Below are 14796 nucleotides of genomic sequence, written 5' to 3'. Positions count from 1 at the left end.
TGCTACTGTGTGTGTATGTGTACATATAAATATTATCATTCTTGGGCTGATTTGAAGTGTTTATTGCATGGAAAAGCTAACACACAAGTATCATTTACAGGTACTAAACTCTCTTCACAGAGATGAGAAAGTTCTTCTCATCTCATCCTTGACTGAGAGAAGCTCTTTACTCAGTCAGCATCACTGGTTTTATGCTGAAATTCCATGGGCCAGTTGGATTCTCAGTAGACAGCAGCCTGACCTGCTCCATCACATCCCCAAAGTGCTGTCAAACTGACGGCTGTTACTGAGTTTCTTAAAAGTACAAAAAGGTGCTCCTGGAGATTATTGTGAGTTATGTGGGCTGCACTGTCTAATCCCTGTCTAATCCCAGATGAGAAGCTGCTCTTTCCAAGGCACGTCCCTTACTTCACATTGCGTCTGGGAGCTGTTCTGCCGTTGATGGTAGGGATGCTCAGTTGACACCTCTAAATCCCCACTTTAAAAAGACAGCATTACCCAGTGATTGAACCCTGAGTTCTCTTCCCACTTTCCCATGCCTGCTGTGGCCTTCTCCATTTGTCCTCCATATGCCCTTCTGTTTAGCTGCTTTTAAGTGGGCATAAAGATACTGGCTGTCTCTGTAAAACAAATTCAGTGCTACAGAAGAAAAATGTCTTGTCATGATCTAAGTAGTTATTTTGCCATTGGTTGCTTTTTGTTTCATATTTTGATCTTTAGTAGATGAGTATGATTTCTGGTTTTATCTCTGTCTTCCTTTTTATTGCGGCGGAGCTGTCTTACTCTAATAAATCATTTCCCACCCTTTGAGGAATGGGAATGAATGAGGGTGTTACTGAACCTGGGACTGTGAGTACACATTTGGGTGTGCACGTGTCTGAAAAAAGCTGTGAATGCTTACTACATGAGCAGACCTGAAGCAGCAAGCTTTGAACCTGTTCCACAAAGTAACCTAACTAAGGAATAAAGAGAAAGAGAGACATCTTAGTTTAAGATGACAAAGCTTAACGTTCTGCATGTGTGCACTGGTAAATACATCTGCACGTGTTACTGCTCAGAAGCCAACTTTATAACTGTACAAGCTGTGCTTACATTGCACTCAGGAAGAGAGGAAATCTTTATTACTCTTTCAACGCTTGAACCTTAATCTATGCTATGATCATCCATTTGAGTTAATATCAGTACCGAGGCCTTAATTTTAAAGTAATTTAGAACATTTTTCTAAAATGTGGTAGCTTCTGGTCGCATTTACATAGTATTCACAATATCTACATTGCAGGAAAAAAAAGACAAAAAATTTCCAGAATAACAGGCTGCAAAGTCAGTCATTTCAACGACTAGGGAATGATAAAATTTAAGTTTCCTCTGTGATCTTAATAGCTATCCCCTGAACTACCTCTGTCCAATGGACTTTAGGCTGTCACATCTCTGATACTCATACATCTTTTACCTCAAGCTTTCAGGCTGAAACTCCTCTTCTGGCTCCTTTCCCAGGTGAGCTACAGCTCTCTGCTGAACCCTCTGTTCCCAGCACCATGTCCTGCCCCTTTCTCATGGCTCCCAGGTTTCTTCCTCTTCTTTTTTGCCAGGCAGTTCTGCTCTCTGCAACATGGCAAAGCTTGCAGGTGCCCCCGAGAGCACTGAGCTGCACATGGGGAAAATCCAGCTCACTGTCACTTCGTGACCTTTTGCTGCTGTGCTCTGGTGACTCTCTATTGACTTATCTCACCCTAGGGTTTCCAAAGGTGTATAACTTATCCAGTGCCAGATGGGTTTTCTTGGGGGTGACAAAAAGCCCATTCCACAGTGCTTCAGATCTGTAAATTTGAAGTATTATTCCAAATTAAGGGGTAGGAATGGAACTCATTCAAAAGCTCAAATTAGCAGTGTATTTTAACCTGTGTTTTAGAATAATTCTTGGCTGAAATAATTAACCTGTAAACTGTGCTCAACCCAGAAAAGTTCAGACCACAGTCAAAGCAAAAAATTAGTGTCCAAATTATGGAAATGTCTTTCTTGGGAAATTATTAATTTTTGATGTTCTCTCTTATCTCTCACTGCAATTAAGTGCTTCCACTCTAAAGTTCAGATTAAAAGCAAATTCTAAAAAGGTTTTGTTTCAGAAATCTTCAGATGACCTTATTGAAGGCATCATTTTATAACATGAAAGCCATTCATTTCCACTTTATCATTTAGACTTTTGTGTATTTCTATGTCTCTTGACACTAATCCATCTCCCTGAAGGGAAGATATGTTAGCTTTCTTATGCTCCCAGCAGTCGCTTATATCCATTTAGAAGCTCTTTTTGTTACCCTTCATGACCCTCATCAGATTAAATTCTAGGTGTGCTTTGGCTTTCCTGAGCTTGTCTATCCCTGCATGCTCAGACAGAGGCTTTATATTCGTGCCAGGGCATCTGACTGTGCTTTCATCTCCTGTACCTTTCCCTTCTATGTTTGAGTTTAGTCAGGAGCTGCTTGATCATCCACACAGGCTTCCTGCCACCTCCTGCTCATCAGGATGGGTTCTTGAGCTTAGAGGAGCTGATCCTTGAAAATCAACCAGCTCTCCTGGACCTCTCTTCTCTCCAGGACAGTTTCCTGTGGTATTCGTCCAAGCAGGTCCCTGAATAGGCCAAAGTTTGCATTCCTGAGGAGAACCAGCATGTAGTTGGATTTTTGTTATTAACATTGTTTTTACTTGCAGAATCTTGTCTGGAAATATTTTTTTATAGTTAATTAGGAAATATATTTCCCTATTTTAAAAATATTGATTTTTCATTGTATTGGGGAAATACTATGGTTTTGCATATCATTATAATTATAAAGGTAAGTTTGGCAAGCTAAAATTACAGGTGTTAGATTATGTGGTTTAGATGGAAAAAAGGAGTAGTTTTCCATTAAATATGGATTCAGAAATATTTCTGTTTATGTGGAAGCCCATTTCAACTTATAAAATATTTCGGTTAACTTTTATTGCCTGGCTCTGCCTACATCTTTTTCTTGACATAAATATGTCTTTGGCCTCAGAGAATGGAAGTCTAATGCAACTGTCAGATTGGAGGATTTTTTAACAAATGCCTGAACCAGTGACTTTTTACATTGCAAACAAGTTCAGTGGGGTTTTGGATTAAAAAAAATTATTGTCATGCTATGGCTGCCATCTTTCCCAGTGTAGCTTGTTCTTTGCAGAGAGATTATGCCTGATACAGAATTTCCTGCAGACATCAAGAAGTCAAGCTGCAACGTAAGTGAGAAAAGGTAAGAAAGTTCAAACAAACAAAGGGAAGCAGGAACAGGCATGAAGCCAGGCAAGAAAGAGTGTGGAAATACGATGAAACCTGCATATTCAAATGGCCAAAGATAACTAAACTAACTAATCAGAATATACTATGAATGCATTATTTTTTTTGCTAGAAGTGCTGCAGTTATTTTACTTTTTTCCCCTTTTAGATTGCTGAAGTGGTAATTAAATTTCTGGTTCTGATGCTGGAGATTCTGAAGAGAAGAAATATGTCAGAAATGAGGACAGGAAGAAAGAAAACAGAGAGAGATAAATACTTGTTATGAAGGGAAAGCTTTGAAAAAAGCAGAGTCAGTAATTCTAGAGGCATTAAAAGTATATATTTAAGGGACTTCTGCTAATACAGTTTTTGTTATATTGTTCCCTCCTCCCTTTTTAGTAGTAGATAAAGTAGTATCTTTAACATGATAAATAAAATTTGGACATGTTTATAAAAACTCTTCTGCTGTGGGGTTTATTCCTCCTTGAAAAATTGTAGGAGATCTTGGATCCAGAAGAAGGGATAGTGTTCAGTAGTGGACTTGTCTAAATTGTCCTTATTGGAGAACCAGGAATAACACTGACATACTCTTACCTCACTGGGCCACCACACAGGACGAACTGCTGGTTTTATGGTGTGCAACTGCAGTCTTAGCCAGGGGTGCTAATGCCTACAGAGACCTCTGTGCACCAGCCAGAACTTAGCAGCACCAAACCTTTCACAGAGGTGACAGTAAAGGAAGAAAATTGGTTTCAGGCTGGACACTGTTCTCCTGGATACAAAGAAATGCTGCATTTCAGCCTTCAGCTGCTGTCCGATGCCCTAGTCTACTGCTGTTCCCCAGATGCTCCCTGTCTCGCTGCTTCAAACTGTCCGAAACAATCAGTGTAAGTTAAGCTGCTAAAGCCTGGGCATTCTCTCCGGTTTAGCTGAACAAACAATGTATTCAGATGTATGGTATTCATATGCAGATCATGGAAATCTTCCCAGTGCCTAAATTTCCCCCTTCAGCCATTATAACAATCAAAGAATAATGTGCCCGCTTTGTGTGAGACCTTATCATTACTCAGCTGGGTCTACGGTCATAGATCTAATACTGACATCCCAAACCAGCACAATCTCTCGCTATCACCTATTTCCCAATAATCTCTGGATGATAATGCAATTGGTTTTGTTTCCAAGAGCTGTGCTGTTTTATTTACTCCTTTTCATTTTGTGATGTATACTTGGCCAAAGCCAATATCTCTAATTGGGAGATGACTGGATATTTGCCATTTGGTTGTCTGCAGAGTTGTCTCTCCCCCTGCTTAATATATTCAGGGGCACATTTCTCATATGGCATTATTTCCTCTACAGATACAGTGGTTTATGCATGTGTCTGGGAATTGTGTTTCCCTTTGATTTATTGACTAAGCACAAAGGTTTTGTCCTCTTATTGCTATCTTTATTCACACAAGTCTTGGCACGTTTCAGCAATTCCAGCTACAGCTCATTTAGGTCTGTTTTCTTTTGAGCCTTGTTTGTTTCACCTAATTACTTTTGCAATAACTATTTTTAGGTTTTTGACATTCATTTTTACTGAGGTAGTTTATTCTTTATGTGTTTTTATATCCTGGTTGGTCTCCCAAGTGTAGTTTCTCAGCTGTGTGCATTTAGTTTGCTCTTGAGTAATTACAGGAGACCTTAATGAAAGGAATGAAAATATAAACACATGGGTGGCATGTGAGTGGCATCTGAATAATGTGAGTGAGTAGAATATACCTGTAAGAGTGGTGGGCAACCTAGATAAACATCTGTATGTGGATACCTAGTTTCAGATCTTACTTGGTGCAATGAACTCTTGGTCCTGCATCATAACAAGAGATTAGACTAGAGGCTTCCTTGAGATTTCTTGTAAGCCTACTTTTTCTTATTGTTAATGGTCTGTCAAAATGTAAGAGAAACACATTGTTCTATTCTTGTCCCTAAAAGATGGTTTCACAGCTTGCTTTCCTAATGGGCATATAAAACAAATTCTTCTATTGGCTCTTAGATCCATTACTGTTACTTTTCAGTTCCCCAAACTTTGCACTTTTGTCTCTTGCAAAGAGAATAAAACAACTAAAGAACCAATTAATGATATTCACAGCCAGCCAAAGCCCAGAATTGTTTTCCCACAGCTCCCTTGAAATGCCAGTAATGGCACTACACTTAGTGATTGTGTAGGTTTTGTTTGTTCGTGTCAACAAAGCACTTCAAAAATCCTGTGCAATGAATGACAGGTATGATATCTGAAGGCAGATATAAAATATTTTGTGCCTTAGCAACATGATTGGGATCTGGATTCTGAGCCCAGGTTACTCCAATGAAGTTCAGGGTGTTCATGGCCAGGCATTGATTCAGGCTTGTCTTTCTCATCAAGAGAATACCAGGAAAATATCATTTACTATGCGTGGGACCTGCTTCTCCTGTGAACCCACAGATACTGCAAACTTTGGTGGCTGAGGAAAGTTAGTGAATCAAAACAGTAATGAACCCTTAGACAATGCTTTTGTGTGTATATATATGTATTTTGTATATACAGCAGCAACATACTGGCTTGCAAACATGAAATTCCAGGTAGCCAAGCACACAACTCTTATCAGCCCAGCTGTTGGTTTGAACCTGCATCCCACTAAACATTTTCATATATTAATCTTACTTTTTTAGAGGGATAGTTCTTATGTATTTGTCTGTAGCTTCCACTATCTGTTAGATACTTTTCAAATATGAAACCTGTTTCCCCAAAGAACATAAAGAATATTTCCAGCATAAAGAACCCAAAGGTCATGGAAAGGAAAATCTAAATCCATATGCTCAGAGAAAAAGACCTTAACTGGTAAGTTCCTAAACTGACTTTCCCTTGGCTGAAATGTTATCTAAGTAGAACTTGGTGGCTGCCAATAGCCCTTAGTCTTTGAAGGGCAGAATGACTTGGTGCTGCATTAGAGCAATGCAGAGAGCACTCAAACCTGCTGTAAATACCCGGATTTAAATGCCTGTTTATCAGCTTCCTGGTAAATAGAAATAAAGTATGTTGCTTTTATCACCAGAAGGTGCATGTGAAGTTGGTAACACTTAAAACTGATAAAAACTATTTTCCACAATTTTCTAGTGGTAGGCCAAACCGCTAATTGTGCCTAGAGGCCTCTTACACAACGTACCAGTCAAAGAGAAAACTGGAATGATCAGAGAAAGAAGCTGCTAGAAAAGGATTTCTACAGGTGATTAATCTAATGAGCACCAGGATTTTCGTATAGACTGTCAGCTTCTTCTGGTGTTAGTACCCAAAGCTCATGAGTCTGATTCTTGCAGTTCTGCTCCTGGATCTCACATGTGGATTTTTTTTTTTTTAACATTAGGCAGCACTTTTACTTCTTTTTTTTGGCTTGGCTTACTTCATTTCAAAATGACTGGTATTTACTTACCTGACGGTTACTGTGAACCTTAATTAAGCATCCCCTGAGCAGCTTGGAGAGAGGTGGACAAAAGCCGCTGTTGAGGTAACATCAATTTTCTGGGACTGAACAGTGTCAAGCAGTGTGGGGTAGTTCATATCCCACCTCTTATCTGCTGCTGTGTCAGACAACGGGATGAGTTATTAGCTTGGTAGATTAAGAGGTAGCTAGTAAAACTGGATGCATTCTCAGACTTTTTTGTTTTGATAAATATGAACTTGGCAAAATTCATTTGGAGAGGTTGAAACTATGCATGCATTTGGCTCTAACTGGAAGATTCAAGCATCCTTAAAAAAATTAAAGCAAAAGAGTCCATTCAAAAAATGGCAAGAGCATTTCCCTTAGTCCTTTTCACAACTGAACTATTTTCCCTTATAAATGCCAACCTGTTTTATTTCAGCAATTTAAAAAGCATACTTTGATTTTTCAGTTTGAAACAACGTTTTTCATTTTTACATTAACATTGTCTGCCATGAATATTGGTCAAAACTATCAGTTGTATGTCTGTATGAACTGTAAATGAATGTCATACCTTTGCAAATTCAGAACATGAGAGAGGCTTCACCCTAAGACTTATATATCCTTTCCAGCAGGTGGAAATAAATAACCTCACAAGGGGCTTACCATTTGTTAGTACCTTAGATGAACCCAAGACAATCAGCAGTTGGAAGGAAGCTAAAGCAGTGGTTACGTGACCATGTTAATCTTCTGCAGCTCTGATAGTGGCAGGCTCAGCCTCATCCCTGTCCCCATCCCTGTTGCCAGTGCTGGATGTCATTTTCACATTTTCTCTTGTGCCTCAGTCAGCATCGTGCAGCCCCATAGTGATCAGAATGGGGAACAGCTCCACTTACCTCTGTTTTTCATTTACAGGTTTGGCTTTCATCTGAATCTATTATTCAGTGTGGTTTTCCATCTGCCTGGATGAAGGAAGGGAGGAGGTGGGATCATGTGGGCAGCAGTCACGTCCTCCTTTTCAGCAAAAGTCTAAACCAGTGGTGGTCTAAAGGGTCAGTATACCCATAGTATAAAATATTTTCTGATTAAGTTTCACATCAAGGACATTCAGGGACAAAGGAGGGAATCTAATATGAGTGGAAGACCACAGGGGGTTTGGGATATAAAATGAAGCACATGTCTCTAAACTTCATCTGTTGGTTGGTTGGTTGGTTGGTTGGTGGTTTTTTTTGTTTTGTTTTGTTTTTTTTCTTTTTTTCTCCGAACATGTAACTTATATTATGGGTATCTTCAAGGTGACTTACGAAGAACAAGATGTCTTCCCGTCTGGTTATGGTGATTCATAAATAACATGCTATCCCCCTACAAGCTCTGCAAGACAACACAGGGTCTGGAAAGACAGGGTTTCTGCACAGAGGAGACTCTTCCCTAACGCTTAGCATTGACCACAGGTCCTGGTGGCATATAACATAAAGGTGTAAAAAGTACATGAATGCTGAGGATCTCCAACAAATGTATAACACCTATATTAAAAATAGAATCATTAAAGTATTATTGATTAATACATTTTTGTAATAATACACTTGTATATAGTAGCTCTATAACATTATGCATTTCAACAGTTAATTTTCTTTTAAAAACAAATAAATAAATGGACTTTCAAGTGGCTTGCAGAATACAAAAATGGCACATTTTAGCTGAGTGTGGTGCTTCAGATTTAAACCAAAATGAAACATTTTGGAAATAAGCAGTGCCCTGTCAGTCCTTCCAGCTCAATTGCCAAAGTCTATGGTCTTGAGTAAGGATCCTGAGTAATCATCTGAGTTCTTTTTGCCTAAGTTATGCTCTCCTCAGGGCAGACCAGCAGCCTTTTCACAATCTTGCAAAGTCACATTGGTACTGGAGGAAAAAATAGCCAGCCCCACTTTGTTTCTTGGAAAATTGTAACCGGGAGGATTTAGTGTTATTCAGGATCAGTAGCAAAGCAAGGGAACAAAGTGATTGAATGTTTTGCTTGCAAAGAGAGATTTAAATTCATATGTCCTTTGTCTCGAGCCTTGCAAAGCTTATTGAGTCACTGAGATTCAAACTAGTTTTTTTGTTTGTTTGGTTGGGTTTTTTTGTTATTGTTAGCTGCAGGTCTTTTGATCCCGCTGTGACAGAATAGTTTGTCCTAGAGTGAGAGGCAGATGTAGAAAGAGGAAAGACAAAATGGAAGCAATATGTCATTAAGTGAATGATTTCATAAAATTTAATGGAGATGTCAGGAGCAATCAAAAGAAGACAGAAAATATGGAGAAAATCAGAGTCACTGTCTAATAGTTAGACAATGAAAAATTACAAAACATCTCTTACTAAATTAAAACACCTTCACTTTTCTGAAAAAGAGAAATTGGGTTCCAAATGCTGAGAGAGCCAAACACTCCTCTAACTAATTTAGAGGCCAACATAGCTGTATTATGAAAAGTCAGCTGGAGCTGTGAAAACTGAATGATTTGAAATGTCTGTAGTTTAGAATTAGATTTTCAAAGGACCTCAAGCTTAACTAAGCCTTTAGTTCACACTGCTTTTGATAGGAGAATGGCATTTTGACGGAGGCACAAATCAGGTGTCTTTAGTAGCTACAGGCTATGAGATGCTCTTTGTGTGTGGTCTGTCCTCCATGGTAAGGGGCTGTCCACAGAAGCACTTCCCATAGGGATGCTGGGAGTCATCGTGGCTTGGAGATGTGATTATGTCTTGTACAGCAAATTATTCTTTTTGGGGTTCCTGGTTGCACTGGGGGTGAAACAGGCAATGTTTAGCATCATTTGGATGCAGAATATTTTCTTCTCTCCCTCCATATAGGCAGGTGCCTTATGTGGGGAGTAAATGAAACCCTTCTTCTATCTGCTTATCATACCACTACCACCTACCTGGCTCCCGAGATGGTGTTTGCCACACCATCCCACAGCTTTCCCAAATACCAGGCAGCAATTCAGATCGCCTTCATGCAGCCACAGCGTGCTAAAGGCAAGGAAAGTGGGAAAGCGTACAATATGATGTCTGAATGCCCTCCTCATCCCTTCTTATTGCCTGAGTAACAATGTAAGAGTAAAGTACACTGTAACACCAGTGACTCAGGTAATTCTTTTTATAAGACTCGAGCACATGAATAAAATTACATTCCTCACGTAAATAATACTGAAGTCAGTGAGGCTCTCACAGAAAGCAGGTTTATTGAGGTGCATCAGTTTTGCAAGACTAGCTCTAGAAAGCAAAAATATGGATAGGCATGGGTATTCTTAACTGGAAGGGACCAGAAACTCTGGAGTAATATGAATTAAAATAACTTCTACCCTAGCAATCATCTAGCCAGGTGTCACTACTAACACAGAATACAGAACTCTCATAAAGAAATAATGTCTAAGAGAGAAAGAAACTCCAAAATAAAGCTGCTGCATGGTCTTTGCAAAGAAAGGGTTTTCTGGCAGCTGCGCTCTCTCTGGCTTCATTAGGGAGCGTATAATTGATGTAATAAGAATAATCTATTTGTTTGCATCTTAGAGAGGCTTAATGTGTGGCACTGTGTTAATAAAGACAAGAAAAGCAAGCCACCAAACCCCACGCTGCTGCAGGGGTTGTTTCCTGCACAGCTCCTGGCAGAGCCGCAGCCTGCCGGGAGCAGCAGGGCACCCTGGGAAGAGGATTCTATTAGTGAGCATGAAGTCAGGCTTCACATGACAATATTGCTCTCTTTTAATCCAGTTATAGTCAGTAAAATTATTGGAGCTATGGATGTTTGAAGACAGAGATGATATTTTGACTTGTTCAGAGAGAAAATTATCCTTGACTTACAACTCCATTCTTGTCAGGTCGTCCGAGTTATTCTGCACTGGCAGGGATACAAGTGATAGGAGGACAGGACTCAGAGTCTATGAGTGATATTTTTTGCATATTCCTCCTGTATTAACCTCTGAACAGCCTCGTGCTTGTGAGCAGCCTTATTCAAGCTTGCTCCAGCAGTACAGGCAGCAAGCATAAATTGTTCTCTTTGCTAGTGTAGTACTTTTTGTTTGAGGTTCTCAAAGAGCTCTGCAAAGCTTAGAAAGTTTCACAACTTTAAGTATTACCCTTCTTAATGCCTGAGAAAGCTGGGAGGAAAAAAATGTAAGCTAACATACTCAGAGGTATCTACTATTTTGATTATATTTTGTTTTGGTGGCTTTTTTTTTTTTTTTTTTTTTTGTATACTGAATAGACAGAGCTAAGGCTTGGTTACTCTTCCCTGCTGCAGGATCACCAGGACACCTCAGCACATGCCCCATTCTGCATTCTGTGGTCTTTGTGTGCCCAACCTGTGATACACACAAGCTGGTTGTTCTGAGGTACTGAGTCCTTAATCACCTCAATGGGATTCAAGAGTGCTCAGGCTGCTACACAAACAGATGAACAAGTTGTTTGTAGCCACTTCAAGATGGTACCCCAGAGTTCCTTGCTCTTGCTTTTGTGGTTGAGATTTCTTGAAGGGAAAGGTTGAGACCTGATTGAGTCAACAGAACAAGGTGGAAACACGTAGGTTTAACCTGAGTACTGGTAACACACGAAGTAATACAGATCCCTGCAAGTTTTGTTCTAATTGAACTGCTGGAAAACCGACAATGAGACAGAAGCTGATCTCAAACCCAAGGTACGGGGTCTGCTGGGGGTGGTTTGGTGTGGGTCACTACAATGTCCTGTTAAATGGAATATGTTTCCAGGGCTGCTGTAACATCTGTGCTTGTTTCAGCAGAGCTATTAATTCCTCCAGTCTACTTGGTTTCTGCCTGGCTTCCCGTTCCTAGCCCGGCCTGAAAAGTTATTTATTGGCCAGCTACTCTTGTGAACACCAATTTATTTTTGTAATGTCATTTCATTTTCATACCCACATGACTGAGTTTTGAATCTGTTTTATAGGTAATTATCATTATCCTCTACCCTCCATATACTAGAATATCATAATATTCTGGTAGTTCTTGTTGACGGACCATCTTTGGGCACTGTAATCATCATTTTACAGTGCTGGTCACTATACCTGGTTTAAAAAAAAAAAAAAAAAAAAAATCCCTGATATAGTTCTTGGTCTGTTTTATTCAAGGACATGTTCTCAATGCAGGACTAATTTGAACAAACTAAGAATTACACTTTGTTTAAGGAGCCAAGGATCCTGCTAAGTTGTAGAGTCTGAGTATGTGTGTTTGAGTCACTGTACAGATGAGGTTTCATGGACTTGGTTTGGCTGGGGTTTCTTTCTCCACCCCCACCCCCCCCATTTATTTATTTATTTATTTACTCTTTTGCTTCATCCATAAATGGTCATCATCATCTGTTATTATTGGTTAATATCAAATGTCAAAACACATTTGAATTTCTTGATGAGAGAAATACAATTGCTACATGTGATTTTGTTTTCACCAAATGGTGCCAAACCACTGGTATTAGGAAGAGGTTAAGTGGAAGTCTAACTGCTGCAGAACAACATTGCTTTAGGGCAGTATTGTTATAGCTGGAATAAATTGGCATCTTCATATTGTCGTGATGCCCACTAAGTCTGAGACCATCTACAAGGAGCTAACTGAAAATTTCTTATTCTGCCTTCAGACTGTGCTGGTATTGCCAGAACTGTTTGCATTCACCTGCCATCTAACTGAATTTATCAAGTTTGGGTAAAAAGTCATGCAGTCATTTTTGCTGTGTTATGGCTGCACAATATTTGACTTGTCTAAGACTCTGCTGTCTAAGGCAGGGCACTGAAAGTGAATCAACTGAATATTTTGTAGATATAGAAGATTCATAGGATTTGATGATTTGATGTTAACTGGGTTATCTCTCTTTCTTTGCCCATTTGATACATACTGGGTTACTTGTTGGCGTATGTGTCTTGTCTCTGGTGGTAGCTAGTAGCAATTAACCTTCCCCTGGCTAAGATCACTGACCTTAGAAATGGAGCAGTGCAATTCACTGAGCAGGGGTAAAATGAGTTTGCTGACAGACATTTTTGGTTGTGATAACCACAGATCAGATGGAGATGCCCCCATCTAATTGCAAGGTAATTTGCTTCAGGGCTTATAGCTTGCTGAGTTTTTCAAATGTCAAAGTGAAGAATAAAACTGTGTTAATCTCCAAAAGCATGGGATTGTTAGCATTGCTACTGCTGTGTGCTGTTAGTGAGGTAGATACAGATGCACATTTGTGACTTATGCCATGTACTCTCATCACAATCAATCTGCATCTCTTACAGCATTCCACTCTTAGGAATTTCTGCATGGCTGTGGAACATTAAACCACCTCTTCCTTGATAAAAGGTGCTCTGAAGATGTGTGCCAGGGGATATTGCTGGTGCAATGCCAAGAGTAAGTGCTTCGACATGATCAGAGATTCTCCATGCAACAGTCCTGTGGGACTCCTTGCCAAAGGATGTTGCAGGTACAAGAAATTCACATGGGCTCAATGGAATATGGGAGTGGCACTTAGTGGAAATATCCGTTGGTGGTTGCTAAATAAACAAACCACAAAATGCACAAGAAATCCATGGACAAGTATTAGAGTAGAAAGTATCATACTTGCTTGTCCTGGTCTCACTTTTCCTAGGTTTCCACTAGCGACCCCTGTCGAAGATAGAAGACTGGGCTAAACGTGCTCTGAAGCCAGGATGTAGTCTTATGTTCCTTCTAGCTTCTACTATGCCCTGTACTGCTCAATACCCCAATCTTGCCCCACCCAGTCTATGTTTTCGGGTTCTGCAACTTTTCCAGCATAGGAATTTCCTAAGCCAGCTACTGTATTTGGCTTTTCTGGTAATGTGTAATGTTTAATTCCAGCTGTTCCAAGCACCATACAAGGAGAGCCTTGAATGTCCATCAGGACACTCCATATCAATATTTTATAACACTTTATTTAGCAGAGGGAACTTTCTTTTCCTTTCTGCTCTTGTTTCAACCATTTTTATCAACATGCCATTGTTTTGGGTTTTATCCATCAATGTAGTGTCTTGCTTTCAGTCATTTTTTTGCCCTTTGTTTTGGGAATTCTCAACTTGCTGTTGCTACTTCACAAATTGAACACCAAACACCATTATTTTCCCCATAGCTATGACTTCTGAATTTTGTCTTGAATCTGTTGATAACGCATATAGTTTTTAAATGCTTTTGAGAAAAAAAAGTATACTAAATTATTCTGTCATCAAAATACATTTGATCAGTTTTGGTACTTGTAAATCACTGATCTTCATTCACATTGCAAACACACTGCTAGAACTGCAGTGGCTAGAAATTAATACTCTAGACAGACTTTGTACAAGAGTGTAGGATTATATATGTTACATGTTAAGATTGAGGCACACCAGCAAGTTACAAGAAGCTTAAGGTTGGTACAATCAATGGTCTTAAGAATCAGGTACAAGGTCAACCTACAGAAGTGACTGGGCTTGCTTGATGCTATAGGGATATAGAGTCTGACAGTTTTATTTATCAGGAGAAACATTTTTACTGAATATGACTACTTTATATCAAAGCAATTCTCAGCATGGGTAAGAGGGCAGAATATCTCTGTCCTGGCCTGCAAAGTGCAGCCATAACTTTGGTGAATATTTGGACCATGCAAGTAATCACATTGATGTCAGTAGCTCTTCAAAATGAGTAAGGTTGTACAGATCAGTTCTTAGACCCATAACAGCCTCCCAGTGTGCCACTCGCATCCTCTGTACTTAAAACATCACCTTTGCATGTGGCCTGCTGGGTCCATCAAAGTAGTGAGTTGAAGCAAATACAGCAGAAGCCAAAGGCCTAGAAGAGAGAATACTGAGAATAAAAGCATTTGAAGACATGGGAGGAAGTTAGCTCTACCTCCTGAAGCTTTCATGCTAACTTTATGCGTCCCGCTTTAAAAGAGTTCAAGGTCTAGAGTCTCCTTTGCTGCACACTAACTAGCATGTTGTGCATGTTCTGAGAAATCAGTCTGTGGTTGTATAGTGCCTCTCCCGTCATCTCCAGATTGGGCCTCCACACTCATGTGCATATTCATAGCTCCTGTCTTTGATTTTCACATGTGCACAACAGTTTT

General features: G+C 39.7%; 1 long non-coding RNA gene across 3 annotated transcripts in view; it reads left to right on the top strand.

The window, feature by feature from the left end:
- The window catches only part of LOC148053245 (uncharacterized), a 67458-nt gene that overhangs the window by 34634 nt on the left and 18028 nt on the right, over positions 1–14796 (top strand). For all 3 annotated transcript variants that reach the window (XR_015708407.1, XR_015708408.1, XR_015708409.1), the window contains exons 4-7: positions 3192–3260; positions 7633–7769; positions 10994–11386; positions 12977–13161. This is a non-coding gene — a long non-coding RNA (uncharacterized LOC148053245). The remainder of the gene's footprint in view (positions 1–3191; positions 3261–7632; positions 7770–10993; positions 11387–12976; positions 13162–14796) is intronic.

This window comes from Nipponia nippon, unplaced genomic scaffold (genome assembly GCF_047370975.1).
Source record: "Nipponia nippon isolate SJK-2023a ecotype South Korea unplaced genomic scaffold, ASM4737097v1 scaffold_4, whole genome shotgun sequence".
Classification (NCBI taxonomy): Eukaryota; Metazoa; Chordata; class Aves; order Pelecaniformes; family Threskiornithidae; genus Nipponia; species Nipponia nippon.
Note: the sequence above shows the minus strand (reverse complement) of the source record. Positions and strands in the feature narration are given on the sequence as shown.